Source organism: Gallus gallus, chromosome 6 (assembly GCF_016699485.2).
Source record: "Gallus gallus isolate bGalGal1 chromosome 6, bGalGal1.mat.broiler.GRCg7b, whole genome shotgun sequence".
Lineage (NCBI taxonomy): Eukaryota > Metazoa > Chordata > Aves > Galliformes > Phasianidae > Gallus > Gallus gallus.
In genome coordinates this window covers 14,094,508-14,122,458 of record NC_052537.1, presented here as the reverse complement: position 1 = coordinate 14,122,458, position 27,951 = coordinate 14,094,508, and the positions used below count along the sequence as shown (strand labels likewise).

The 27,951-nt window shown below is 37.7% G+C and overlaps 1 long non-coding RNA gene across 1 annotated transcript; it reads right to left on the bottom strand.

Moving 5' to 3' along the window:
• Positions 1–263: 263 nt before the first annotated feature.
• LOC112532710 lies at positions 264–27,393 on the bottom strand. The gene is made up of 4 exons (XR_005860786.1): positions 23,724–27,393; positions 11,460–11,623; positions 10,661–10,797; positions 264–7,998 (listed from the first exon to the last, which is right to left on the bottom strand). It is a non-coding gene; the product is annotated as an uncharacterized LOC112532710 (long non-coding RNA).
• Between the last annotated feature and the right edge of the window lie 558 nt (positions 27,394–27,951).

Genomic DNA, 27,951 nt, shown 5'->3' with positions numbered 1-27,951 from the left:
AAACATCCTGTTTGGATCTCAACAAAGTACAAATAAGTTTTGAATAAATAGATTTAAAAAAAAAATCTTTTAAAAATTACTTTATTATGTTGGGTTTACTCACAAATAACAGCAAACATGCTTCAAAGGATGGTTGTGTTTCAGGAGCATGGAATAAAGCCTGGCATTTATTTTCATAAGGTGCAACATAACCATCTCAGATGTATTAAGGTCATTCTTTTCACAGTTCACGTACCAGTTGATCATACTTTCATAATATTATGTGTAGTAAATTGTCATAATTTTATTCATTAGTTTTAGCAGCTATTTCCTTTTTAATACCCATTGCATCCAGCTCAAAATTTCAGTTTGTTATAATTTTTTTGAAAACATTTCTTCTGTATGTGTTTCTTTCCAACTAATAATAAATATAGAGTTAATTCAATGCTTCATTTTATACCAGTAAATCACTAAGGAATTCCTTTCTCAATTTTAGTTTGAAAATTTTTAGTACTTATTAGAAAATAGCTCAATATTTGATTGAAGAAAGTTGCCATTTAATAACAAGAACAGCCACATTTCTGAATAAACAGAAGAGCCCATGGATGATCAATATTAATGTTACAATGAATTAAACTGTCTTATTCGTACACTTCTTTGCATTAAGTGAGCCATTACCACAAGCTTGGGGCAGTCAGACAGGTAACAAGATCAACAAGGTATGTCAATCTAAGTGACACAAATAGGCTTCACCAGAATGAGACATGCAAGAGTTATAAAAAACAGAGCATAGATGTCATTTTTACTTTGTGCTTTAGGCTCATTAGCTCTAATTAGCTGTCAAGCCAATTAGCCTGAACAAACATGCCAAAACCCTCCCTGTAAGACCAGCTAAAATGAGAGAGCCATGGGCTGGGGAGCTCCACCGTCTCCGCTGATGTCCATCCCCACCACATCCTCAGCACAATTCCTGTCCTCACAAACAGATGAGGAAAGGACACAGCATACAGTAATAGCAACTTGAATTTCTTGTGATAAGGAGGGAGCCCTTCCTGAGTCAGTCTTGGTGATCTACAAGTTACTATATCTTGCTTTCTCTTTGACTACCTGTTAATTATTGCTACATATCCCAGTAGCTAAAGGGTAGGGACAGAATTTTCCCTGTGTTTATTCATGTGCAGAGAACAGGGTTTATGTTTCCCTTAAATTCTCAAAACAAGGATTAAGTGTGACTTGACTGCTGTTGGCCCAGCTTGTTCTTTTACAGAGATGTGTGAAATTCATCTAGTCTGATCACAGCAAAAATATTTTAGTCTCTTTTTCCAACTGGTATTAATGCTAACTTCTGCAGAATGAACCTTTTGCAGTAACAGCTGCAGTAGTACAGAGGAGGCATGAGGAGAACTCTTGAATTTTACAAGATTTTTCAGCTCCCCTTAGACTTAGAACTATTCAAATGTGATCACGTTTTTTCCATTTTTAAATCTGCTCCTTTTTTTGGCATTTTTTGGATTTTTGTATACCTTTTCATATACTTATATGTTTAGCATTTATTCCAATTATATTCCACTTCCTGAAAAACTAAAATTCTAAACTTAGAATTACTAATACTGTTCTATTATGTTAAGTCTAGCATCTTGTTACACAAGACTGCTATGCTTGGTTATTTAACTTTGTATGCTCTAAAAGTTTTTTTGGACACTGTCATCATAGAAGCAGCTAATCAAATATTTTGCAGGGATTTGATCTTTACTTTGTTAGATGGGTCTTTTTTATTCCCTAAAACGTAGTTGGAGGCTAAGTCTTGAAGCCCTCATTTAATATATCAGGTAAAATCAGAACTGCAACATAGATAGCCCTGAGGATGAAAAACAACCACCTAAAGATGACTCAAGGGAAAGTTGCTATGACAATGGTTTCTGAATAGAATTAAAAAGAAAAACCCTACTTGCTTGTCAGTAGGAAAGTATGACACGAGAGGTTGAGGTCATTCTGAAATTAGATCCTCTCCAACAAAGTTTTCAATTAGTCCACCTACACTAGAGCTTTCAACCAGCTTCTAACAGAGCTTTTTGTGAACCCAAACCTCACTGTGACCTCTCAACATCTGTACAAAACTATGAGAAATATTATACATAGCTGAAAAAAAAAGAAAAAGAGACAGATAGGTAATCTAGGCAGATGGACAGAATAAATTGCAAGCTAAGCCTTTAGGAATGCCAGTGAACACTTTCATTCTTAAATACTGTTTGATCATTTTTATACATGCTGCATTCCTGTATCTTACTACATGTAAGAGGTACACACACACTGTTCTACACTCATTACTGAGCCATGACAACTTTGCATGCTAGGGCTCCTCTAACATCTCAGCAGCGTGACATGCCTGGTATGCACCACTCAGAACACGTGAGCTGTTAATTGCCACAGCACAAGATTTCCCTTGGAGGAGAATTCCCATGGTGAGATTTGTCTGCAGGGTCTATTCTATGCTACTTAGGAGACAGCTGTTACAGCAGATGACAAAAACTGAAAACAAATCGAGACAAGCATAGTTTTGATATGTGGAACTGCTGTTTCAGAAATACCAAGAGGTTTACATCACAGCGTGGCTGTAGAGGTGGAATTGCTGTGAAACTTCAAGATCTGCATTTGGCACACAGTCTGTACTAATTCAAGGAGATGCAGCTGGAATGACGCTGTTATTGGGATGGGCAACATATCCAACATACATGTTTTTAATGAAGATGAGATTTGTCTCCAAAAATACGAACTACAGATTTAACCTTGAAGTTTACAATACCTCTTCCTTGAATGACTTCCTATGATTTCCACTTCAGGAGGCCAAATCTGAGATTCCATTAGAGGGGTCTGCTCCTCTACTAAATCAGCACATTGCCTCTGAAATTATGTCAAGGATTCTCATGCTAAACGTCCAAAATAAAAAGTAGCCCCACTGATTGATTTTTTCTAGATTTCCTTATTCCTGCTATTATTGATTTGTGCATTATCTCTTGAGGTAAAGTGAAGCCAACACACCCTACTATAAAGAATATCCAGTTCATGCACTGGGCCCTCAACACATATTTCCTACCAGCAAGATTTTCTGTCTGCTTCAGCTGTACAGAATTAAATTTTGGAATAATAAGCACAAAGATGGTCATGTATCTTACTAGATTGTGTTACAGCAATAACAAAGACTCTGATATGACAACGTGTTTTACCAGGAAAATGGGATCATCAAGTTACAGAAAAAATATAAATTTTTGTAGTTAAGAGTTAATATACACTACCACATGACAGCTGTTTATAACTATTAAGCTATGAAATTGATTTTTTAAAATAATAAGTGCTAACCTTCTGCTAATTATATATAGCATATGATGATACATACAGATTATTTTAAAACGTTATATTGTATTGTGCCAAATGAGAGGCTGAATGAGGTCTGCAGCGTGCAGGGGGCAAGAGCAAATGCTCACTGCTCACTACCAGCCTACACAGAAAAAAGATGCTTTCACTTATTTTAAAGAGACTTCAGATCTTGATCCTTTTATTTAATTATCTTTAGACATCAACTAGATCAACTAGTTTCATGGCCCAATGCTGATTGCTCAATAGGAATAGAAAACTCATTCTGGATTCTTCCTCTTGCATTAAAGTTTAATTAGTATAACACCTCAGATCTTTTTTAAAATTGTCCTTCTCTGCTTATTCAACCTGTGTAGTTTCACAGTCAAGACAAAAACTAAGTGTTTCATGAATTATACCTATACTATATTATATATATTATATATATGTGTAAGGTTCATAACATAAATTAAATGCATCCAGGTTTAGGGTCATATCTCTGCCAACCTTCATGTAAGGCAGCAGGTGATAGCAGTGTTATTAACATGAGCCATGGTGACAGATCTGTCTACAACAGACAGCTGGTCCCATCAGAAAGGCCACAAGTGGGACCTGCAGCCTCCTCACATGCATGCAACACTTTTTCTTCCTTCAGCTGCTGCACTTAGGACAAGCCTGGCTCAAGCATTTACACATGAAATCACAGGAACTGCAAGATGTGTGTAAAGCAGCCCCATTTGGGCTCTGGCTGGCCAGCATTGCCCCAGGCTGTCTTGACCCTGGCTGCTTTATCTCTGCCAGCATTCTCTAGTTCTTGCTGTCCACTTCCTGCATTCTGCATGCCTCCAACCAAAGAGGAGGCAATATTTCTTTGCCAGACAAGGCAATTACTGCTTTTCAGCCGCATAGCTTTCTCCCAGATATCGACTGTATTGCCTTCAAAACAAGATAGTGTCAGAAAATTTATGTCTCAAGCTTAGGCTCAATCTTCCATTCACACTGAAAGTTATAACAGCCAGAGAGCACGTCTAGAGTTCATGACAAAGAGATCAGCTCAGAGCACTCACCCAAAATGGGCTCCTGAGTAATTTAATTGACATCCTATATCACAAAATTAGAGTATTTATCTTAATCAGTGACTAGAAAGAATAGCTCCCTGCTGTTATTATAACACAATTCCCTATTTCTTGAAGAGAATTTGTGAATTAATCCTCCCTTACCTCCACCTCTACTGAAATCAGTATTAGAAACAGGGTCTGAAGCAGACAAATGGGATTTGGCGGGTTAATTTGCTCAAATAATTGTAAAGAAAATATGCTCTCAGTTAGTAATGAAAGGAAAATACTACTGTAACCAGAAGACAGAAAATATGATGAGATAGCAGGCAGAAAGATATCATGTTTTAAAGACTACTGCTCCTCAAAAGACATTTGACAGTTTGATGCTCTAAAAATCTCAGCAATGCAGTGAAGCTTGACCTGTGTAGTTCCCATAGCTTAACATACCACAGTATTAAACATAGCAGCATTTTAGCTGAATCACAGTTAACCCCATCCAGTTACCAGTTGTTAAAAAGACAAAACAAACACAGGGGCTGACAGCCACTTTCCAGTAACTGATGGAGAGCCCAAGTTTACAAGCATGAGGTGATTTCACGTATAGTAAGTTGTCAAACTTCTCTCAGTAGCATGAATGTTGTCCAATCACACAGGTTATTTTTAAAAGAACTTGGAAGCGTTTATTTGTATAAATGATTTGATTTCTTCCTACCTTATTATTTTAACTTTTACTGCAGTCTAAGGAAAAATTTCTGAAATATAAATTCCAAGTTAATTTCTTCCATAAGTGACTTGTAACAAATGTGAGTGTGCTGTTTTATATCTGTAGTAACCGAGTTTTTGTTTGGCTCCTACAAAAATGCAGCACTGGTAGTCCTGGAGGGACCTGCCCCCCAGAAGGGGCAGCCCTTGAAGATTGTTTCTCTCAAGGCCCTGTTTTAAGATAGGCAATGACTCATTTTTTAAGCTTTCATGAGAAAATATACTTCAATCCCAATGTCATCACAAAGAGTACCTCAGGCTCTTAGCTACTGAGTCAGCAGTGCCACCAGCTCTTCAGAAATAAAGGTTAGAGTAGTGTTGAAGCTGTGACTTAGAGTGAGTTTTGACATCCCATCACCAAATCCCTGCAAGCTTGCCACATGAGCTGGTGTCCTGATCTACCTCCTATGAGAGGAAAGCCTGCTCACCCACAAGGCTGCCCTCTCCTCCCACCACAGATGTCTGCAGGCCTGCAGCAGGAGCTGCAGTCTGCATGCCTGGCCTGCTCAGACACCTGATGTGATCACGCAAAGGTGATGGCAGAATAACAAGCATGTGTTGACCTGCAGTTGCAAGGCCAGCATCTTGTCCAGCCCTGCATTTTGATGACTTTCACATAGAGAAGGGCTCGGTGCTTGAGCCCTATCTGCTCTGCCAGAAGGGAAGGCTTTAATCCTGTTACTGCATAGAACCAGCTGCTCTCTGGCGAGAACCATTATGATGTTATCTGCAATTAGCAGTTATCTCCCCTGAGCCTGAATACACTCTCTAAGGGAAAACAAAAACTTTCTCTCTCAGGGTTTCTTCTGTCATAAAATTTTGAGATGAAAAACCCCAACTGGGTTGTTATGTGCATTCTGCTGCCATTGGGATGAGCCATGCATGGCCTGTTTGAGTGTTTTGTACCATGCAGTTTCAAACTCAAGAGCATCTGCTCCTCAAGTAATGGATCTAATTGAAAAAAAGTTTCTCCTTTAGTCTTTACAAGGGCATATGAGTGCATTCCTCCTCTAGAAAATAGAAGTTAATGGTTCTCTCTTTTCAGATATATATTTGATTACTCATTTTATACGTTTGTAAAGGGTTGTGTGCATAGTCTGAGATGTAATATTTGATTTCTAGGCCTCTGTCATAAACAGCAGTTAGAGTCATTAGGCATTCTCATTCAATAAAGAAGGTTAAAAAGGGATAACCTTAATGGATGCCCTGTCACATCTCATCCATCTTGAAAAAATTACATCTCATAGTAAACATAAAACCTCTAAACACGGCATGATGCCTCGCTGCCCTGAGTTTTCCTTTCAGCTGTGCAAACTGAAGTCATTCAGATTCTACAGATGCTACTCATAGCACCTTAAAAAGTGAAATCTCAGCCCTAAAACACCTGCCAAGAGAAGAGAAAAAAATACTATGAGGAAAGACTGTAAAGGGATTCGGAAGTCTCAAATCCCTGAGAGAGCTATTATTAGATGACAGATTTAGATTTCATTTCTGCTAGAAAAAATTTCAGACACTGGGGACACTTAGTCATTAGTAACAGAGCAGGAAATAAAATGTAGTGACTTTTACCACATATTCTATTTGAAACAAAACAGATATTTTAACCAAAAACTGTTCTTGAATTAGAAGAGCAAATCAATGTAGTCAAGAGAGGCTACTGGAAAGTATGCCAATTTATGTCTCAGGGGAAAAGTAAAAATTGTAACCTTTCCTAATAGTAATCATGAAGAAGTTACATTGGCCAGCAGGCCTCATAGGATTAAATGGGTTGAACCCTGAGAGGAGACAGACCATGGTATGACTGGAACATTTATTTTCTTTGGGAACATTCCAATGAAAACTACAGAAAGTAAGACATTAATTTTAGTTTTTCTTTCTGCTTCTTTTTACCCCTTCTATTTATTTAATCTTTTTCTCCAATAGAAAATAAGCATGTGGAAAAAGGAATAAAGCAGCTTTAAAAAACAAATAGCCAAAAATGTTTAAGTTCATAGCAGCTGAAAACAATTTCATAAAAAAGTCAGATTCTGAGAAAAAATTGTGTGCCCTCTGCAGCTCTACTTATATCCAACACTGATTTTTAGCGGTAACAGTGACCATTCATGAGAAAAATATAATAGACTTCCTTTTTCAATAGCAAGACATTGAAAGGGGATTAACAGAAGGGACAAACTAACAGGAGGAGGGTGAGGACAGGGGAGTAGCTCTATGGGTGGCAGGAAAAGCAAAGCTTTATCCTGCAGCCAGATTGCTAGCAGGGTCTCCTCCGTATTTTCACTTGTTCTGTAGAAATGATTTTATTTCATATAGAAATGATTTTTTTTTTTTTTCATTTCTGTCAAATGATGATGGAATCAGACAACTGCTTTAAAACTGATTTCAGTAAAACAGTAATTGTAGGAAGCAGATATAGACAGTACAGGAAGTCCTCTTTTGGAGATCAGTCTAGAATAAAACCAGGTGAACTTTGTACAACAGTACGCTTTCTATAAACCAGAAAGCTGTGAGCCACCACTCACTGCTTAGATGTGGAACTTGGAAATGAAAATGCACAAGGAAAATTTGACAGCTAATTAAACTTTTTCCAAAATACACATGAAGAATTTTATGAAAGAAGTTATATTTTTCTGACACTCCGTCTTGCTGACAGCAGCTTTAAGTTGAACAGGACCAATTCAGTAACCAGAATCATGCAGGATGCAACTGTAAGTCTGACGGGAGCACTGGCTCAAGGCTGAGTTCTCTTTTTGGCACTGCTTGTCTTGCAGCATGATCTTCAGCAGATGGCACTTCTCAAGTTTTTTTTTGTTTTTGTAATTTGTCACCCGAACTTCCTTGTCCACACAGCCTGTAAAGTACCATAATGCTAATTTTAACAGGTATACCTCAAGCTTTGTGTTTTGTTTGCTGTCTTTCATACTTCCTTTTAAGCAGGCAAGGTTTTTAACAGAGAAATACATTTATCTGAACTTTCTGAGTTCACCTTAACTTTCCAAGTTTTAGTGAAAGAATTAACCTAAAAGGCTAAATACTGTACAAATAGGTATTTTACTTGAAAATAAGAGCAATGAATAATTCAAAAGCATAATGCAAGCAGCGGTCACACTCTAGGTGTACTTAGTAATAGCCAGGAATAAGAGTAATCAGCATAGGTTTTTGTAAATACCCGTAGGGAATTTCTGTCAATCCAAATACACTCTTATTATATTTTCTACTCCCTTCACCTCCAGTTCTTTTCTTTTTTCCACAAGCATCATTATAAAACAGAGACTTGTTCAGAGGCGGAGATTTGTTCTTCAGCCCCTTTGACTAAATCACCCTCATATTACAGAGAAAGTTTCTTTGTTTATTTTTGGGTTAGGCCAGAGCAGGTTTCTCTGGCTTTCTGTTTGGAAGGTACATCTTAAGGAAATGACAGGATTCCCTTGTTCTTTTCTTCATGTTTTCATTGGCAAGGTATTCCTTATCTTATGATACTTCTTTGGTGATAAGACATCCCTCTTATGGGATGCCATACATTTCACAAAAGAACAGCTGAAAAGCAGAGCGCCATGTAACCTGTGGCTGTTTAAGAAAGGGAGGAGGTCTGAAAACAGACGTTTTGGAAGGAGTTTGAGTAAAACAGCCAGACCCCAAGAGTGTAAGCTGGAATGAGACCCTTGCCTACCAAGCTTTCTACCACTCATATCATCAACAATAGAAGAAGAAAAGAAATAGATAGTTTCATTTGCTAAATACATGAATAATTCGACTGTGAAACAGGGCAGAAGAATAACAAAGGCATTAGCATGTGAGAAGAGCTGCCTGCTGATGTATTTTTAACCTTATGTAATGAAAATCCATGTAGTTCATATGGGGCTGTTGTATAACTAGAGCTCAGCACTGCCAGAAGTCTTTGATCTGTCAAATATTGGACAAACTTTCAATGAGCTTTCTTCCCAGTCATACCAATATGTTTAATATATACTGAAAATACATAGGCGACTCTGAAATTAATGCCTCCAATTTCATTATGTTGCTCCACAATGTCAGAGACGGATGTTGGTGCTATGGCAGTAAAGGCTGAACCTTCCCATCAGTATTCTGTTATACTTTTTTGCTGCGCAACAGAGAGCAGATCCACATAGAAAAAAACTGCACGTATATATGTGCTAAGATTAAAAACCTGTCCAAAATAAAAGTAAGAAGCCAACAACCCAAACAACTTCCACCTGGTGGTTGTTAGCCTCACTCTTGGAAAAGTTCTGAAGACCTGCTGACAGACTGTGTTGCATGCAGTTTAACCTGATCAAATGAAGAAAAAGTTAGTGTTTTCCCTAAGGCACCAAGCAGGCATGAACTTTGTATTTGAGAGCTCTCAGGCACTCCAGAAGGCTTACCTTTTCACGCTGCAACCAGTTTAGTTGGAGATTATTCAAAGAGATTCAAATCATTCACTGAGAGCAGCTGAGGGAACTGGGATTGTTTACTATGACAAGGGGAGGCTCAGGGCAGACCTTATCACTCTCTACAACTACCTGAAAGGAGGCTGTGGAGAGGTGGGGTCAGCCTCTTGTCCCAAGTAACTAGTGATAGGACAAGGGGGAAGGGCCTCAAGTTGTGCCAGAGGAGGTTCAGGTTGGATATTAGGAAAAATTTCTTATCTGAAAGAGTGCTGAGGCACTGGAATTGGCTGCCCAGAGAGATGGTGGAGTCTCTGTCCCTGGAGATGTTCAAGAAAAGAGTAGGTGTGAGACTTAGGGACACAATTTAGTGGGCATGGTGGTATCGGGTTGACAGTTGGACTGGATGACCTTAGAGGTATTTTCCAACCTTAATGATTTTATGGTTCTATGAATAATAATGATAAAACTGTTTTGGTACATCCCAAACTTCCACATGAGCTAGAAAGTAAGTCCAAGATAAGATTAATGATGAAAATGGTATTTGATTTGTAGGATGATTTTTCTTTTAACTTCTTTAGCCTGGAGAATTGCTCTTTGCCAAAGGACACTTCCTGTTCAACTCCAGCTGTATGCTGAGAATAATAATCATTCAAAGTAAAATAAAACTTTTCTTTTTTTTAGACAAAATAGACAGCTTTTTAGCAAAAGCTGTATGAAGAATTTCCCTGCCAATGGATTCTATTATTACAACAACAATGGAGGCCACATTGCAGCTCTTCACACTGTGCTATCGACCAGCATTACTTTCTGCAATTAGACAATGCTCTTGAGTCTCCACAAGAGCTGATAAGAAGGCATCCAGATGTATATGAATAAAAGGCTAATGTGATAGGTTAAGAGTAGTTGAGCACGAACAATGGGAACGATATGGGGCCATTAGTAAGGGGTGGGGTTTGGGGCGAAGAATAGGTGTGGAATACTGTCCTGGAATCAATTGTAATAACCACTCCTTGTACCATAAATATGTATGTATTCCCTCTATAAAGACGGATGTTTACCTTCTTTCGGTGTGCAGGCTAGGAAGGAGTTATCCCCACTGCACCCAGCCGGCCGAATAAAACGTACCTGCTCTACAACTCCTTTGTGGTTATAGAGTTTGTTCCACAAGTCATATATGCTATCCCAAAACCTTCAGTTTGTCCTACAGTCCAGATATAAAATCCAGCCCTCCATGAAGTCCTTGCAATTCACATACTGCTCACCTGTATAGGCAGTACCGTAAAAACAAACAAACAAAAACTTTTTCTGAGTATTATTTTGTATTCTAGTGAAGTATTCAAGAATTCAGCACATAAAAGCACCAAAACAAATTGCTCACTGGGAAAATGGGGTGATAAATTCAAACAGAATTCAGGTACGGATTTATGTGAACCAAAGCCAGCTTGTAAAATATTAATTGAGCATGAAGGACACCATAGAGAATTACCAAAGTACTACAGAAACTGAAAATTAAAGAAGACAGGTTCTGAAGCCAGCTAAAGAACTAGCAACATGGTTCATATCATGCTACTCTGTCTGGTTTCCATTTCACATTCTTTTTGTTTATATATATATATATATATATGTAAACATACAGACAGATAGACATGCATATCGGTTAATCAGCTGAGATTTTCCAGATTTAGTTGAATACTGTTTATTTTGGTATTCTGATTTCTCGGACTGTGAAAACATTCTCTTCCCTGTTGGAATATCTGGAATGAAAATGTTCAAAAAAGGAAGTATTACATCAGAGTGATGTATGTGTCATAAAACTTCATAATCCTTAACAATGGTATATATTGTGTGGTATATTAAACTCAATCATTAAATAAAGAGGCCTCAGAGGAGGTTTTTTCTCGTACTGATTGAACTCTTTCCTTACCTGAGTTTGAAGAAAATGAGAACGGGAGCATCACTGAAGAAGGAGATCTTAGCTGATCAGCTGGAGATCCATATTGCCCTAGGAGCTGCTTTGTCACTTCCTCTTGGCACTGGTACTCAAATGGCTGCACGTGTCAAGCCTTCTTCAAGTTCTCTGGGTTAGCTCTGCAGAGATGGGCAAGGAGAGCACAAGTGGTCCACACAATGACAGGCATTCCCTGATCAATATTTGGTTGCTTTTTGACATACGTAACGGGCAACTTGCAGAACTCAGCCTCAGATTAAAGACAGTTTAGCATAGCACTGCATTTTTTGCCTGGTTGAATTGAACTCAGCATTAATGTAAGTCTCAGTGATTGACTGAAGTAACAGATAGGATGGAACAGATAATACAGAATGATACAGAGCAGCAGTTCTACCAATCCTACACAGGATACACAGCTCATTTAGAAACAGGAGACTCACATAGGAGCTCATTAACATCAAATGAAGCTGTTCCCATTCCCGGTGCCCATTAGCTATGCATTCTCACCATTTCTGCTGTCAGTACCTGCACTCTGGCTCTGCAGTGAACCAGGCAAAGATGTTTAACCAGCAAAAGACCTCTCCAGTCTTAAGTTCTTACCAACAGATGAAGGTAGATGTCACCACGAACAAAATTTGTGTTCGATTTTCCATCTATATTTTCCATATATAACACTCTTCCAAGATAATCTGGACAGTAAAAAAAACCTAAAGAGTCTCAAGGACTCCCCTTTTATTTCAGTTCTGAGTGCCGCTATATTTATCATAGATACTCTTTCTAAAAAATAGGAATAAAAACAAAAGAATTATCTAAACTACTTGCCAAAGGAAGTTTATGCTCATGTATGTCATCCTGTATTGTCACAGCTCAGACATTCCTCTGAGTCTTAATGAAGCTCATGTGAGATCAGTTATAAATGGGAACGGTGTAGACCAAGTGACATAGTGTATCTAAGAAGGAGTTATAAGAAAAAAAATATGCTAATTCTGAAAATAAGATTCTTGGAAGAAAATGTGAATACATTGGTGGAATTCTACAGAAAGCAATGTATTCTTCCACAGACAATATGTCATTGCCAAGAACCGTTTTTACCTTTCTTAAATGATCTCTTTATATAAATGCTGGACTAGAAAGTGTTTTCACAAAAGAAAGAATGTTCTCTGCTTGTGGTACTCGTTTTGCTCTAGGGGATGTAGAATCTTTAATCTGCTTTTATGTTTTGCAACTTTTCAGAAGTCTCTATCTCCCAAATTCTGATGGCTGAAACATGTTTAGAACAGGACTTTAGAACTGTAAAGATACATGCCTTTTCAAAAAAGTCATGGCTAATGAGAGTTTTTAAAATGAGTTACTTAGTATTCTGTATTTTCTGGAGAACTGGTGGGAGGAAGGGATTACATACATTTGTGTTTGCTCGCTTTAGTTCCTCATTCTGCTTCTGAAATCTGCTTCTTCTATACCTTGTTAAACCAGTAGTGAAAAAGCAGAGAACTGTAGCCCTTTGTGCTTTTATCAATTGTAACTTAACCCAGGTGCAGAACAGTTTATCATGGAAACTACTCATCCAAAAAATTCCCACAAGTATAAGTTCTGTCCATTTTTCACTTCATGTTTTCTGAAGTGTCCTCACCTTGCCTTCATTGAAAGCAGAAGATTGGCTGAAATTTTTCAACCGAAGCAATTTTGTGCAGGAAACATTAGCTATTCAGTTAAACAACTTCATTTATTTGTTATTTTAGAATGCCGATTTTACACAGATTGTTTTACTTTTACATGAAAATGAAATACTTTCTATTATTCATTTGAATGTCTCTGTTTCTTCTCTAGGATACCTCACTGAAATGTGTGTCTACACAGTGGCCAAGACTATAAAAGCCACAGATTTATTTTATCCAATGTAGGCTCTACAAAAAGAGCACCAATCCATTTCAATAGAAAAATAAGCAGTTTTCATTGGAGATATGTTATGTGAGTTATTTTCTGTGGCTTTCATCAATACTCACTCTACATTTTCACACTGTTGAAATGACTCACTTTGAATGCCACGTGCAATGTTATGTGGTAAAATTATTTGCTATGGATGCTGTGATATATAAACTAATTCATGTTACACTTGCTTAAGAAACAAATGAAAGCTTTTAAATAAAATAAAGATCAATGACTAATAATAGTTAATGAATTAAAGCACATGACTAATTGATGTAGCTGTTAAAATTATGGTAACAGCTTGTACCTAGTGCTTCCATATTTGCAATATCGAACCAGGGTCAGTACTGTTGCCCCTAGAGACATTACGTTACACAGTGCTGAGAAAGTGGAGTATAAAGTCATGAAAAAAATCCAAAAATCAATAGAAACCAAGTACAATCTTGTTAATTTCTGTAGTTGCTAAATAGCTAACATATTTCTGCCAGAAATGAAGCCTATTCTGCTTTTTCCTCATGAAGATATGGTTAATTGATGTCTGAGCAACACAGAGAATGTGCATTCCTATTACTTAAAATATTTGAACAGAAATACGTCCTGCCCCATTTAACTTAATAAACATTAGCAAAAATGTACTGGATTTCTTTCATGTATACTATCCAAATGACAATGATGAGAAACATAAACTGCAAATACAGATTAAGGAATAAACCCAGTATGTCAATTAAACTGAAAGCTTTTGGAAGTATGCTAGTGAACTCACTAAGTATTTAATTGTGCATCCATTTCAGCTTACATAGTGTATCTGGGAAACCTTACGTCTACAGGAGTTTTTTCCAGAAGAGAACATTTATTGCAGTTGTCTTGGCAACATGAGCACCATGGACATATAAATCAGAGCTTAAGAAGATTTTGTTTTTAAACTCTGAAATAAAACAGAATAAAAACAAGAGCAGAACTTTATGATCAGGTCTCTGCTAAGTGCATGAAATGACTAGATCCATTATACATTACAGTATTTCACTTTGCTTGGTGTTGTTGAGACTACAGGTGGAGTTCAGCCTCAAACAGCATCCAGGAACCATGCAATGAGAAAGCCACAAGCAAGCTATGTGTAGCCTATACTAATTCACAGAACATGACATTAAACTCAGAAGAATAGGATCCTTGCAGAACTCTAAAATACTGTATGCCACTGTATTTTATTGTTGGAAAAATCAACCCTATCATCCTCCCACATCTGACTGAGCCAAGCAGAAAGCTGAGTGCTTACAAGGCTGTCACATGGCTTAGAGCAGTTACTACTGTTGTTATAGTCTTAATATTAACATTTACTGAGAATCACAGACTTCATATTAGGAGTCAAAGTCAAATAGCCTTTCTGCTCCTGTTAGGTCAAAAGGCTTGTCTACTGTAGCCAAAATGTTTCACACTAGCCAGCACATAATCCTAACTTCAGCTGGAGGCAGAGGAGAAAGTAACAAACTAACCAAAAGACAAATTTACTAACCAAGGGTGACATAAAATGTGGATTTCAGCCTGGATCCAGATTTCAAGTGAGTTTTGTCTTCACTTTCCCAGGACCATGGGATGTCTTTCTGGACAGCAGCCATAGTACTAGTCTAGCAAGACCAAACACATTTCTTTCTGCAGTCAGAAATAGCTAATGAATGTACACAATAAACACTTAAATTTAACCTCACATCAACCAGATATCAATCAAGTTGCAGCAACAACAATAAGGACTGGACAAATGCCACTTTATTTATGCCTTTGCCTTTAAAAATAAACTGGGCTTTGTGATCGAAACAAAAAAGCAGTAGTTAGAGACTGAATTTCCTGTAACTCAGTGTGAATTTCAAAAATTTCAGTAAGACTTCTTTTTCGAACTTTTGCCCTTTCTTAACCCCATAAACTGGTCTCTTCACAGTTGAACTTCTCAAAATACTCCTGAGGCAATTGATAGATAAAACATAACATAGAAGCAGCACATCCGGACAGAAATTACTCAATGTCTCTGTAATCTTTTCCCCAAGAGAAAAAAAAGAAAAAAAAAAAAAGAAAAAAAAAAAAAAAGGAAAAAAGATCAAAACCCTCTACCTTTGGATGCCCCTAACTTGTTTCTGTCAAGGGGAAAATGGTGTCTCCCTCCACTTTCTCTTGCTGTTCTTTCTTCTTCACCTCTGCTAAGCTCAGATGTAACAAAGCACCTCTGTGCCAGCAGGGCAGACATACAACGCACAACAGCAGTGATCTTGAAACTTGCTCGTCTTCGATTCAGATCTAGTGAGAGAAGGGACCGCCAGCCACAGGAAGGGGCTTTGAGTTTGTGTATCACACAGCACTGCCGTGATAAGAGAAATTTGCTCCAGAACATGACCCATTCAGCAGAACAAAGTGAAATACAGAGAGGAAAAAGACTACAGGTACTTAGAGAGGATCTGTAAAGCAAGGAATAATTCCCCAACTTTAAATTATTTTTTTCATAAAGTTGATATACTTTAGATCATTCATGGATATAAGCCTGACTGTTGTCTGCTCATTTTGTAAGAATTTGCCTTGGCTGAACTTGGCTAAACTGCTGTCTTTGATTCTTCTATGCTGCCCATTACTAAAGCATCCATTACAATGCGTGACGCACATTTTTTCAAAGGATGCCAGTGAAAGCAAAAAGAAATCATGATTTGCCCCATTTTATCGATGGGTAAGAGACAAAATGCATTTAAAGATTGTACCTAGAAACTCTTAAGAAAACTGGCAGACTGAAGGAATGAGCTCCATTCTTCTACATTTCCTTCTGCCATGTGAAACCTTGAATGCATAAAAAAAAAAAATTCTCACTCCTTTTTTACATTTTGTAATATTTTTTCCTATTTTCTATGTGTGTTTACAGATTGAGTGACTCCTCATAACAACAGTAAAAAAGCAGAGGAAATGAAACCTAAGCTAACCTGTGGTGTTGCAAGTAAGTATTAACAGAATATTTTGTGTAAATTACTTCTTCAAATCACCTTGAATCAAATTGAACTGTGTTTGATGCAGGTGATTTGACTAACCTTCAAAGCTTTATCCCCTCTGATTCCTTTACTACTTGTAGCTGGGTCATGCAGATATCCTTAAACAAGATGCAAGGTTTTCTTTTGTTTCACATTTCAATGCTGGAAGAGTGTATACTTACACAATAGAAGTAAGAGAGAAAATGACGTTCGGCTTTTAGTTGTAGAAGACAGATGCCGAATTTTCACAATTGCCTGCAATAATGTGTTTTCAAAAGACTCCAGTCTAAAAGCTGCTCTTTCACTTGCCATGTTGCCCGCAGAGACAAGTTTTGCTCATGTCAGGGTTGAGCAATCTCAATATCTGAAATGGCAGCACGATGACAAGCACAGAGCAGAGAGAGAAATAAAAGTACTACCTCTCCATTTCAATCTCATTTCATTTGATGCTTGCTGGTGATCCTACTGTGGCAGAAAGCATTTTATTTCTGGTACAGAGTCTCTGGTTGGAGACTCAGAGTTGGAAGATGTAAAATGTAATGTTTTCTTTTGATTGTCCAGGGGTACTTTTGCTTTATTGATGAGATCCAATGCTCTTGTTGGAGGATTTCCCATGCACAGAAGTATATATAACTACTAGAAGAACTTTATCTTTCTTTACTCTAAAACTGGTTTCCTGGATTCTAAGTTGTTAAAAAAGAAAAAGAAAAAAAAATAGAAATAGGAAAAAAAAAGTGCAATATATGTACGCATTCTGTATCTTCAAAACAGCGTTTGGTATATACAACCAGGCCTTGCTTGATATTAAGGTTGCAAAGTAAGCATGTAAAGAGAAGAGGGAGCTGCTCTTAGAAGAAAAGATTGTTATAATATGATGTTTACAAAACTTATCCCTCTTGGGCTGCATGTGGTTTCTTTCTAGATATTGTAATTCAGTAAAGATTTTTTTTCTTTCTAGATCCATTCAAACATCACAGCATAGCAAATAACATAAAAACTCAGGTCTTAGAGTTAGAAAATCTGATTGAAAGTGCACAAAGTGTAGTGTGGTGTGATAAGTATAATCCACTAGAGTCAAAATTTAAAAGTACAACACTATGCTCCTTCTGGGCAAATAGATGTTTAAGAGAGTTCTCAACTCTTTCTGAGTTGTCTACAGAGTTGTTTCCTGAATTTCAGAGATTCCACAAACCACACTTGGTAGCATTTTAGAGTATATGCACATGAAGGCACATATTTTAATTCTTTACATATGCCAACTGACTTCCTATTCAGGTGACTGCTCTAAAAGCATGGGAAATTTTCAACTAGAATTGAACACAGTGTGGTCTGAAGTTCAGATTTGTTTTGTCTGCTATGTCAACCCATCAAGTGCTATAGAACATTAAGTGCTCTGAAAAAACCCTTTATTCTTGAATATATATGTAAAACTAGACTGTCAGATCTGGCAAACAGCTTTAGTGTGACTAGCTGTGTTCTGCATGCCTCTACCTATAAATTTTGAACAGTATCATTCATTTTTATTTCATAGCGACAGTAGAAATCCAAATTAATACCAGCACACAGATTAGATAATTTAAGGGTGAGTCCAAAGAAAAGATCATGAAGAAAGTAGCTACATTACTACTTTGCCATCAGAGCAAGGTAATGATACAGGTACAGGAAATGGCATAAGTGAAAAACAGTTGTATATCACTGCTGATTTATTGGGGAGGATCACTGTGAAATTAGCTATTTCTATTACACACTTATTTTAGACAGGTCTACTGGCTAATCTCACTCAACACACATGCTAAAATCCACAGATAAGCAGTGAGATAACAGCTTTTCCCCACCCTTTTTGGCTACAGCACATTCTTAAAAACTACACCATTACCAAAGTCCTTGGTAAATAGAAGTCACACAAGTTTTGCTCAGAATAGCCAAGTTACAGAGAAAGGGCTTCTGTGGAGAATATGTAAAATACATGCTAATTATCCCATGGGGAATTAGTAAAACAAGAACCACGAAACCTTGTTTCCCTATACAGCTATGTTGAGCTGGGACATGCACACAGCCTGTCAATTGTTTGGTCAAAATACACTTTGTTCTTAGGACTCTGCTACATATTTGTACAAAAAAATAATTTCAAGAATAGACTATTTGAGTCACATCACAGAAGTTTCCAAGCCTATTACATACACTGTTTCTGAATGTGCTTAATTACAAAAAAAAAAAAAAAATCTGATTTTTTACCCTCAGTAATTTTGATTGCAGAGATGTTCACAAAAAATACTACAGCAATGATTTTTAATTATCACATTCCTCTTTCTCTCTTACTCTCCCCTACCTTCACCAAGGCAAAGATGAAAAGATACCAGATATGATCAGAATTAGACTTGCTCCACTTAGCTTAGTTAACTTTCATACACAGTGCAGCCCTGACAAAGAACATAATAACCTAATATTTGAGAGAGTTGTTAGGAAAAGTTGAAGAAATCTTAACTACCATTGTTCTGGATCCTTCAAGTAGTGGCTTCTGAATATCCCCTACCAAGCAAGATTATACTGACTGGGAATAATGCTTTCCTGTTAATTATACTGTTTTACAAGGCATGAAAAGATGCTCTGTAAATCAGTGTTATCTTTGGATGTGAAATTAAAAATAGAATCTTAATATTCAATCAGCATTCTAGTATTCCTAAAATTGTTTAAATATAAGCTACATAATATTTGTCCCTTACATTCTAACGTATACTGTATTCTGATACATTCTAAATACAATTAAGACACAGCTGTAACTCATGATAGGATACTTTGCTCAGCAAATATGAATCTGTCTTGTTAAAGACATATGTTACCATGGGCAGAAAGCTCATGTTAAAATTTCATTGGAATAACAATGTACACAACAAGACATCAGCATTAGTGTTTTTCACATTATATCTAATGGCAAAACTTAATTTATTACAGCACTTCAGTGAGTATTTCTGCTTACTTTTACTGCAGGCCAAATGAAAGTCCTGCAATGTCTGGAACCCTCAGTATTTTCCATTGCCACATCAACAGCTGCTAGCAAATGCTCAGCCTTTTATCAAGTGCATGGTTCTCTGCTGCTGTCCCCAGTCGGCCCACTCCGCGAGGTCACATCTGAAACATACACCTCTCACTCTGTGAATTGTCCTTCCCCCATTCTGGTAACTAACCTCAGCACAGATCTATATCAACTCAAATGAAAGATGTGAGTGACAGCAATATCTAGGTGTAAATCTCCCTGCATATACCAATTTTGGGGTAGTAGATAAATTCAATAAATCAAGATTAATTACTGAAATACAAAAAAATAAAGTCACCATCAGCTTCAAGTAGACAATGTTTGTTTTAAATCATACTCTGGTAGTTGGATTCAAATGTTCTGTTTTAATTAGCTATAATGCAAGGGTACTGAAGGAGAACAGATGATTCTTTTCTTACGTGCAGATAAAAACTGCAAATGCTTCTTGCCATTTGTCATTTTTTGAAATAAAGATGCTTCAATTATTCTCCATTATTTTTGCTTTCTGTGGCTACAACAAACGACGTATTGGTTTTTGAGTTGGCTCATGTGCAGATATTGAACTCCAAAACCTCCTATTTGTCACCATCCGTTCCTTTCCACAAGTTTAAGCTTTTCCTCTTTTCCTCTTACTCAGATAAGATACCCACAGCATTATGGCCCGCATAACCACACACAACTACAAGCAAAATAGCATACATTCTTAAAAATTACTCTTCTTGAGGTATTCCCCTAAATTAAAAAGCTCCTCAACTTCTACATAAAAAGACAGAATAAGGATTTACCAGGGACCTGTCATTTGGGAACTCATGCAAAATGCCAGCTGATGGATACAGATGCACACCCCTCTGCTTCAGGTTGTGGTCTCTATTAACTGCTCTGAAGGAAGATGCAAGGAGCTGGCTGCAGGCATGGGGAGCTGTGAGAAAAAATAATGCTAAGTACTTTCCAGGCTCTGAGAATTAGTTTCAAATTTTGGCCATGAAGATCACTATTTTTTCATGTAGTTAGTTTTGTTATATGAAGACACTGATTAGGTCAAATTCCTCCTATCAATCCAAGTTTCCTGTGCCAAAGTTTCTGTACTCTTCTTATTTTTTGTACTAAGGTAAATAACCAAAGTTTTGCCTTTTGTCTGCACTTTAGCCTCCATTTCTCTGTTGGAGAGGGCCATGACATCATGATTACACTGGAATTACAAACGATAAATCTGTTTGGTCCTTCTTCAGCCTGTACCATCTGCAGATATGGGTCATCACTTATAATGATGCCAGCTGCAGAGATGCTGAAGGCATTACGAGCTAAAGCATGTGTGTGTGAGGGGGAATTGACAAAGCTGTAAAATAAGATGCATTCATTATTCTTAATTACTCTATTTTCATAAGGTATGTGTTCAGTGTGATGAGACAGAGCAAGCAATATCAGCAAACTTCAGCTACCTCAGAAAGAATCTGTTAACGAAGACGTTCACAGCTTTACCAATAAAGTCTGTAATCACAATGCACATTGCACAAAGACTTTCTATGCTGCAACAGGATAAAGACTTGAAGCTATTATCAAATTGACAAGGCTGCTGACACAAAGCAGGCAGGCAATTATTTTGGATGGCTATATCTCTTGCATTATTCTGACATGATACCTCTTCTTTTCCCTTTTGATACCAAAGTGTAATTCTCATGAGGATTATTATTAACTATGCAGAGTAGCATGTTAACTCGTTGGATGCAGCTTACAAAGGGCTGGACTTGCAGTGCTCTGTTCTCATTAAGGGATAAACTTCATACAATTTGTATTTCTCTGCCTCGTATCCCATTAAATGTTTCTGCAGATGTGAGAAAGCCTAATGACTGCACCGAGCTCGCTTAGAGAGAATGAAGCAGCAGATCAAGAAGCCCTGAGGACACGTGATGTAGGCAGCCCACTTGTGGAGTTCAACACTTCCATGTGAATGGATGTAATGTCAGTATATCCTGACAGGTATGAGTTAGGAATTGGTAGGAAAAGAACTCCAAATGTTTATCACAGAAGCAGATTTCCTGTCAGAATATGTAGCTTTGAGAAGTAGGTTGTAAGAGAAATGCATATTATTCTTTACTTTTACAAAAAAGGTAAAGAACTAAATTACTGTTTGCAAACACAGACTTGTGAGATATTGGCATCTTTTTTCACACAGAGTCACTCCCCTCTTCCCTAGTGTCTTCACAGACACGTGTCCATGAATTTTATTCTAATTTATTTTTTTTTTCTAATATCTTTTATTCTAATTTGCTAAATAAGTCAGACTTAGTTAATCAGCAGTCACTCCTGAATCCAGGCTGTGGATGTCACAGTCCTGCACTCTGAGAACATCGTGAGGAACAGGTAACATACGGCATTACTGCATAAGCTATTCCATTTTTAATGCATTTTTCAACATGAAGGTAAATAATTTCAGATCCTTTTTACAACTGAAATTAGCAAATTTCTCTAGAAAAAACAAGAACATCTTTATGACTTCTTCAGGTTAAGACTATTTCTCAGATTAATGCCTGTGGGTTTTTTTGTTTTGTTGTTGGGTTTTTTTTGGTTTTTTTTTGTTGGTTTTAAAGAAAAAAATAAGAAGAAAAAAGTTCTGCTGAAAGAACTTAGATCAACTTTTCTCTCAGTGGTGATGCACCCAATGCATTGACACTTTCATCAGTGGCTCATCATCCTGCTCCAAACAGCACTCTGAAAGGCTTGCTAGTTTCTGGTGTGATAAAACCTTGTTTTGTTACTAGCTTTCATATTCTTAGCAGGATGCTCCTGTGTAGCTTCACCTTCAACTAGAAAAAGGTTAGACTTATTCATAGTGGCTTGCCTGGAGATTATTTCTACATTGACAGATTTATTTTACCTCCTGTATGTGGATGTGAAATCATATTGGCATTGAAGGTCGTTAAAAACAACTAAATAAATGCAAATGTAGTGGATTTATTTCACCCTTTCTCCTTAAAATAAACACTGCTCTTTACAGAGCGCTGCAGTTAGATCTTATACCTCACTTCAATGTGACAAATCAGAGAATAATTTGGAATGTCATATCCTGCATTATGAGCGTCACGCTGTTTAAGTAAAATGTCATAATATGACATTTAATACTGCATTATTTTAACACATATTCTATTTTATTAAAGACTAAGACGAGCCATTACTTAATGCAGATTGACATCTCATCTCATTTATTGACTAGCCTGTGATATAGATGAACACCAAATACAATGAAACTGTTTATTGCTAGGAAGAAGGAAAACAAATTAGCATTTGGTGTACTAATTAGAGGAGCAGCTATTTTCTGGGTTTGTCTCTTAGCCTGGAATCATTTTTCTAAGATATAGAAAACAGATGCTCTTTTAATTAGAAGCAGAGATTCTGAGTTTCAGCCAGCAACACCCAAGAGTATGCTTGACTGTATTGGAGACAAAACACAAGCTTTATACCAGTTTCACCACCTTCTGTTAGGTAAATATCTACTTGTGTATACATACATCAGCTAGATGGCATCAGATCAGTTAAGGTGTGTATTTCTCCCTGTGGTTGTGACAGACTCCTTTTCACAGGGGAGGGAATACTAGACAATAAACTAGCATGAGCTATCCTTTAATATAAGTGGTCAAGCCCCATTGCTTTTTAAACACAAGACCCTGGATTCTGTCCCCAGTGCTGCCTATATGCAGTTCAGTTGGCTGTCCTCTGACTATATATAGAATCAGATTTATTACTATGGGTTTGTTACCAAGAGAGTAGCCCCAGCCTGATAGATGGAAAAATACTAATTCCCTTCAGCTGAAAAACATTTTCTGTAGTGTGCTTATCCTTCTCTCTTTTGTAGCCACAACAGCAGTAATTGATGCCTAAAAAATACTTAGGCCAGAATAAATATGAGCAGAGAAGACTAAGTGTGATCTCTCAAAAATTTTAATTTTACAACAACAAAAACACAATAACTGCAAATGACAGCTTCATACATAGAGAGAAACCAAACTCATATGTTCACCACAGGTCATTCCATGTCTAAATGCAGACAGTGATAATGAAAAGGGAAAAGCACAGTCTTGTTTATAATACCGTCTCTTGAGGTTTGGACAACCATCTCAAAACAATAGTCAGTACGTCACAACAAAAAGCACGGCCTGGACCTTAACTCCTTTTGGATATACATAGGGTAAAAGTTAATTATAGGTCTTCGTTGGAAGCTGACAGATAAACGTGCAAGGGGAAAGGACTCTGTTGGCTCAAGATTATACCACCGATCATGAGACTTACCTAAGCTGAGGCAACGAGCTGTTACTTCCAACACTCTGAAAACCCTAGAACCACAAATGACTATCAAAGACTGCACAGCTCTGATAAGAGAAAGACAATTCCTTCCTAAGCTCTCTCAGTTAAAGGGCAAGGAAGGAAGTGGGAAAGAACTACAGGAACAGGACTATAATTGGTTCACCAGTTCTATGGCGCCTGCAGTAATTAGCTAGTAATTAGTAACCCACTCTCCCTGGATTTCAATACAAAAGTTTAAGGTGTTTTGACTGTACAGTCATACTAAACATATGTACAATATCCAGACTCTGCTTGCAGACCTCAGCCCTCAGCAGACCACAGGACATCTGAATGCAGACCGTAGTTGCTTGTTACTATAGAGAGGACAGTGTGGGAGGTAAGCTGTAGAGTTTTAAATAGGCTTTCAGACCTAGAAAAAAGCCTGAGTCAACTCCAGTGAATAGAAAGAGTGAAGGAAAACCGATACAGTGAAGTGCATGAGCAGATTGGCAAGACTTGTGACAGTTGGTGTTTTCCTTAGTCTCAGCTTTTAGAATTAAGGGACTAAAGAGAGAGTGATTTAATGTAATATTAAAACATTTCTAGCTCTTGACAAGGACAATTCCACATTCAATTTGTATTTCCTACTTTAAACATCAATTTAGTAAGAATATTGAACTCTTTAGATAAGTGAAAAGTTCAGTATGTATGTCATGTTTAGAATTTTACTACTGAAAGCCAAAACCTTCTTAATGTAAAAATGCCTTTGTTTTGAGAATCAGCACTTGTCTGCCAGAGCCATGTGAAAGTATAAAGAGAACCAGTAAGATTCTGGAGAGCTAAAAGGTAAGATAGAATAAGATAAGGAAAAAAAAAAAAGGCTTTTCCTTCCTATTAATCTGACTGCTTCTGTTATAGCTGGCTGTCTTGGAGCAGAATATTTAAAAGCTAGTTACAACTCACAACATTGTATGAAGTGAATCTAGAAATCATGGCAGTTTAAAACCAGACATTGGGAACTGCATTATGGAGCCTTGGTCTTGTATGACACGAAACAAATGTGTTACTACCAGGAAATCATTTGAACTTTTCTACTGTAAAAAAAATCCTTTTCCTATAGAATTCAGATAAATGAGTGTAAAATACACCTGTGTTCTCCTTCTCATCATTATTTACAGTTCCAAGGATCTTCAAGCACTCTGTAAATATGAATTCCATCATTCACACTCTGGAGCGATGAATCCAGCATTATACCTACTTTACAGTTTGGGTTTACCACGTGATAAGCTCAAGGTCACAGAGAAAAGAAGCTTGGAATAAACCAGCATATAACTCCTGGTCCCTCTTGGTTGGCATTCTTTCCTACTTCTATGCTTGAGCTTAATGACTGTACAGCACTGTAAATACCAGGCAGTCCTTCAGCACAGAAGGACAGGGTTTGCTTCAGTGCTATTTTTAGTTAAGCAGATCCCACTTCTAAATCTGCAATGCCTCCATTTTCAATATCGTGATTATGTTTGATGTTCCACAGGAAGATGAGGGAACTAGAGTGAATCAGAAAGCACAATGCAGAGTAGGCAATACCATGCTGCCTTCTGAAACACCAGCCCAGAGTGAGCAGAAGCTTTGGTGGCAGCTTTGCACAGGGAGGAGGCATCAGGCAGCTGGACGTGTCAGCTGGGCGCCTCATCAGGCAGCTGCTGCAAGTGGAAGGTCAAGAGCGAGTTTACTGTTTACTGAATTCGTAAATTACTAATTATTCAGCTCGCTAAGCAAGGCAGGCTCATTGCCTGCGCGTGATACTTCCCCTCCCGTCTCCTCAAAGGGCATATGGAAGAATAGGAATTCTCAGCTATATTTTGATAGATGAAGGTCATTAAGGTGCCATAATAAAGGGTACAAAGAGCTATAATGGGCAGGTCACTAATGAGTACAAGTGTATTTCCATGTTTGTCAGAGAACAGCTGTAGAAGATAATGCCTCGATTTGTACTGAAAAAAACAAAAGAAAAAAGAAGAAGAAAAAAAAAACAAACAGTGTCCACAGAGAGCTTGGGATAGTCTTGCTAAAAGATAGAGAAATGTGGGGTCTGGCTGCATGGGGAGTGATGGCCCAGAACAATCTAAAGCAGAGCCTTCACTCATGTTCACAGCTTGCAGTTATAGGGGACAGACAGCAGCTGGAGGGACCACCTCTAAGCTGCAGTCATTTCAGACAGACAGACAGAAGCTAGCAGAGCTGCCATGCGAGGAGAGAGACTGCCACAAAATGAAGCAAAGATACAGTCCACAACATGTGGATCAAATGCAGTGAACCTAAACCAATAAGAGGTTTGTTACGTCCTGTGTCTTTCAGTTAAAGAGAAAGAGGTAGCTTTGGAGAAAAACTATCCAAGAATAAATGAGAAAAAGACCTGAGACAGGGAATATCATCCTCATGACCCAGTGCCTGACTGAATTTTTGTTTGCCTTCGAAGCAGCACGACTTTCAGTCTGGCCACACTGGAGCAGGCACAAGATTGATCAGCAAAGGTGGCTGGCATGAGGAAGTACCATTATAAAGACCAATACAGTAAGACTTCAATCTAGTAAGTCTAAATGAAAAGAAAACTTGGGGAGAGCATATTCAGCTCTTGCAGTGGCTTACATCAGCTAAGCAGCCAAAGAGATATATCTTCATCTCCAAAAGTGTACCTCTGTCCAGGGAGACCTCAACCAAACGAAGAATCAGAACTTATGGAATGAGTAGTGTTAAGAGATGTGGTTACACTCTCTACAAAGCCATTGGTTGCTACAATATCCACCAAGATCTTTTAGATTTTTCCCAGACTGAAAATTGTTCCCTCACTGTGCAGACAAGAATGGGTATGGAGATTAACAAAATAGCAGTTTCCCATGATGAAGATAAGGAAGACAATTACAGAAAACTCAAGAAAAGAGGTATTATAGTAAAGCCAATGTTCAGCATGGGGGGATGGAAATACGAATCAGCAGTAGCAGGAGAATGAGACAGCATGTCTTTCAGAATATAGGAAACATAAGCAAACACTTCAGGTGGGAGGGATGGACTTAGACACAATAAAGAAACAATATACTTAATTCAGTGGGAAAAATAATAATGAAAAGCAGCTGTTATTCCAACAGAGTCTGTGAATGAATTGCATTGTTTCAGATGAGAGACTATGCCAAGACACTTCCAAGCAAGTCATCCAGTCTACGCATACTGAAGCCAGGCTTCACAGTGTTCATATGAGAAGTGAAAAAGAATATTCTGCTGGATATGACAGAACGGAGATGGGTTTGGGGACAGCAGCTTTGGATTTTTGGTTCTGGCCTGTGGGAAGAAATAAACTGGGCTCAAATACTGTTGCATACAATGCAAATAGGAGAAGAGGAAAGGCAGACAACTGTATCTTATCTGGAATATGGTTAGAAACAGCTTCTACCTCTTTGCATCTTCTCACAATCAGAAAAAGGCTGTATGGAGACCCAGGGAAAACCAATAAATATCACAGAGCAGATGAATATCACACTTACCAAGCATGCTTACCACCTGAGTTTGATGCATGGAGTATCTTGATTCCACATACATTTCACTCTGATTCCTTTCTGAACTACATTTTTACTCAGTTTGCCATTTGAATTTAACAGAATAATCACAAAATGACACTTCAAAGAAAAATGGGCTTACTTACAGATCATCAGGCTGTTAAATAATGTCTTCAGTTGTTGGAAAAAGCAGCAAAATGGGGTGGATTACAAGTGATTTTAGTGCAACTTTCCAGCAAACATATATACACACATGTATAATAGTTTTGCTCTGATTTCTGTTAAAAAAAAAAAAAAAGAGAGCAACTTTAGTCACTTTCATTGAAGCCTGCAAGCTCTCTTTGGAAAAGAATGGCAACAATGCGATTCAGACTGCAAGTGACCACTTCCTCCATTTTGTTGGTTCCGCTTCTGCATTTCTGCACTGCCTCTGAGCCTCACTCAGCCATAGGCTGAGCTTTCGAAGATCCATTAGAAATTGCTGCAGAATAATTACTGCAGCACTTGGCTCCAGATCTAACTCAGAAAGTGCTAAATCATCAGCTCTATGAGCCATAAATTGCCAGTTCTGGTCAGTCTCGGTGAAAAAAAAAATATGAAAACCACAGCTTCTTTGCTGATGTCCAATCCAATTAAGGCAAAACCACATAATGAAAACATTGTGTAATACTCTCTCCAGTGGCTTG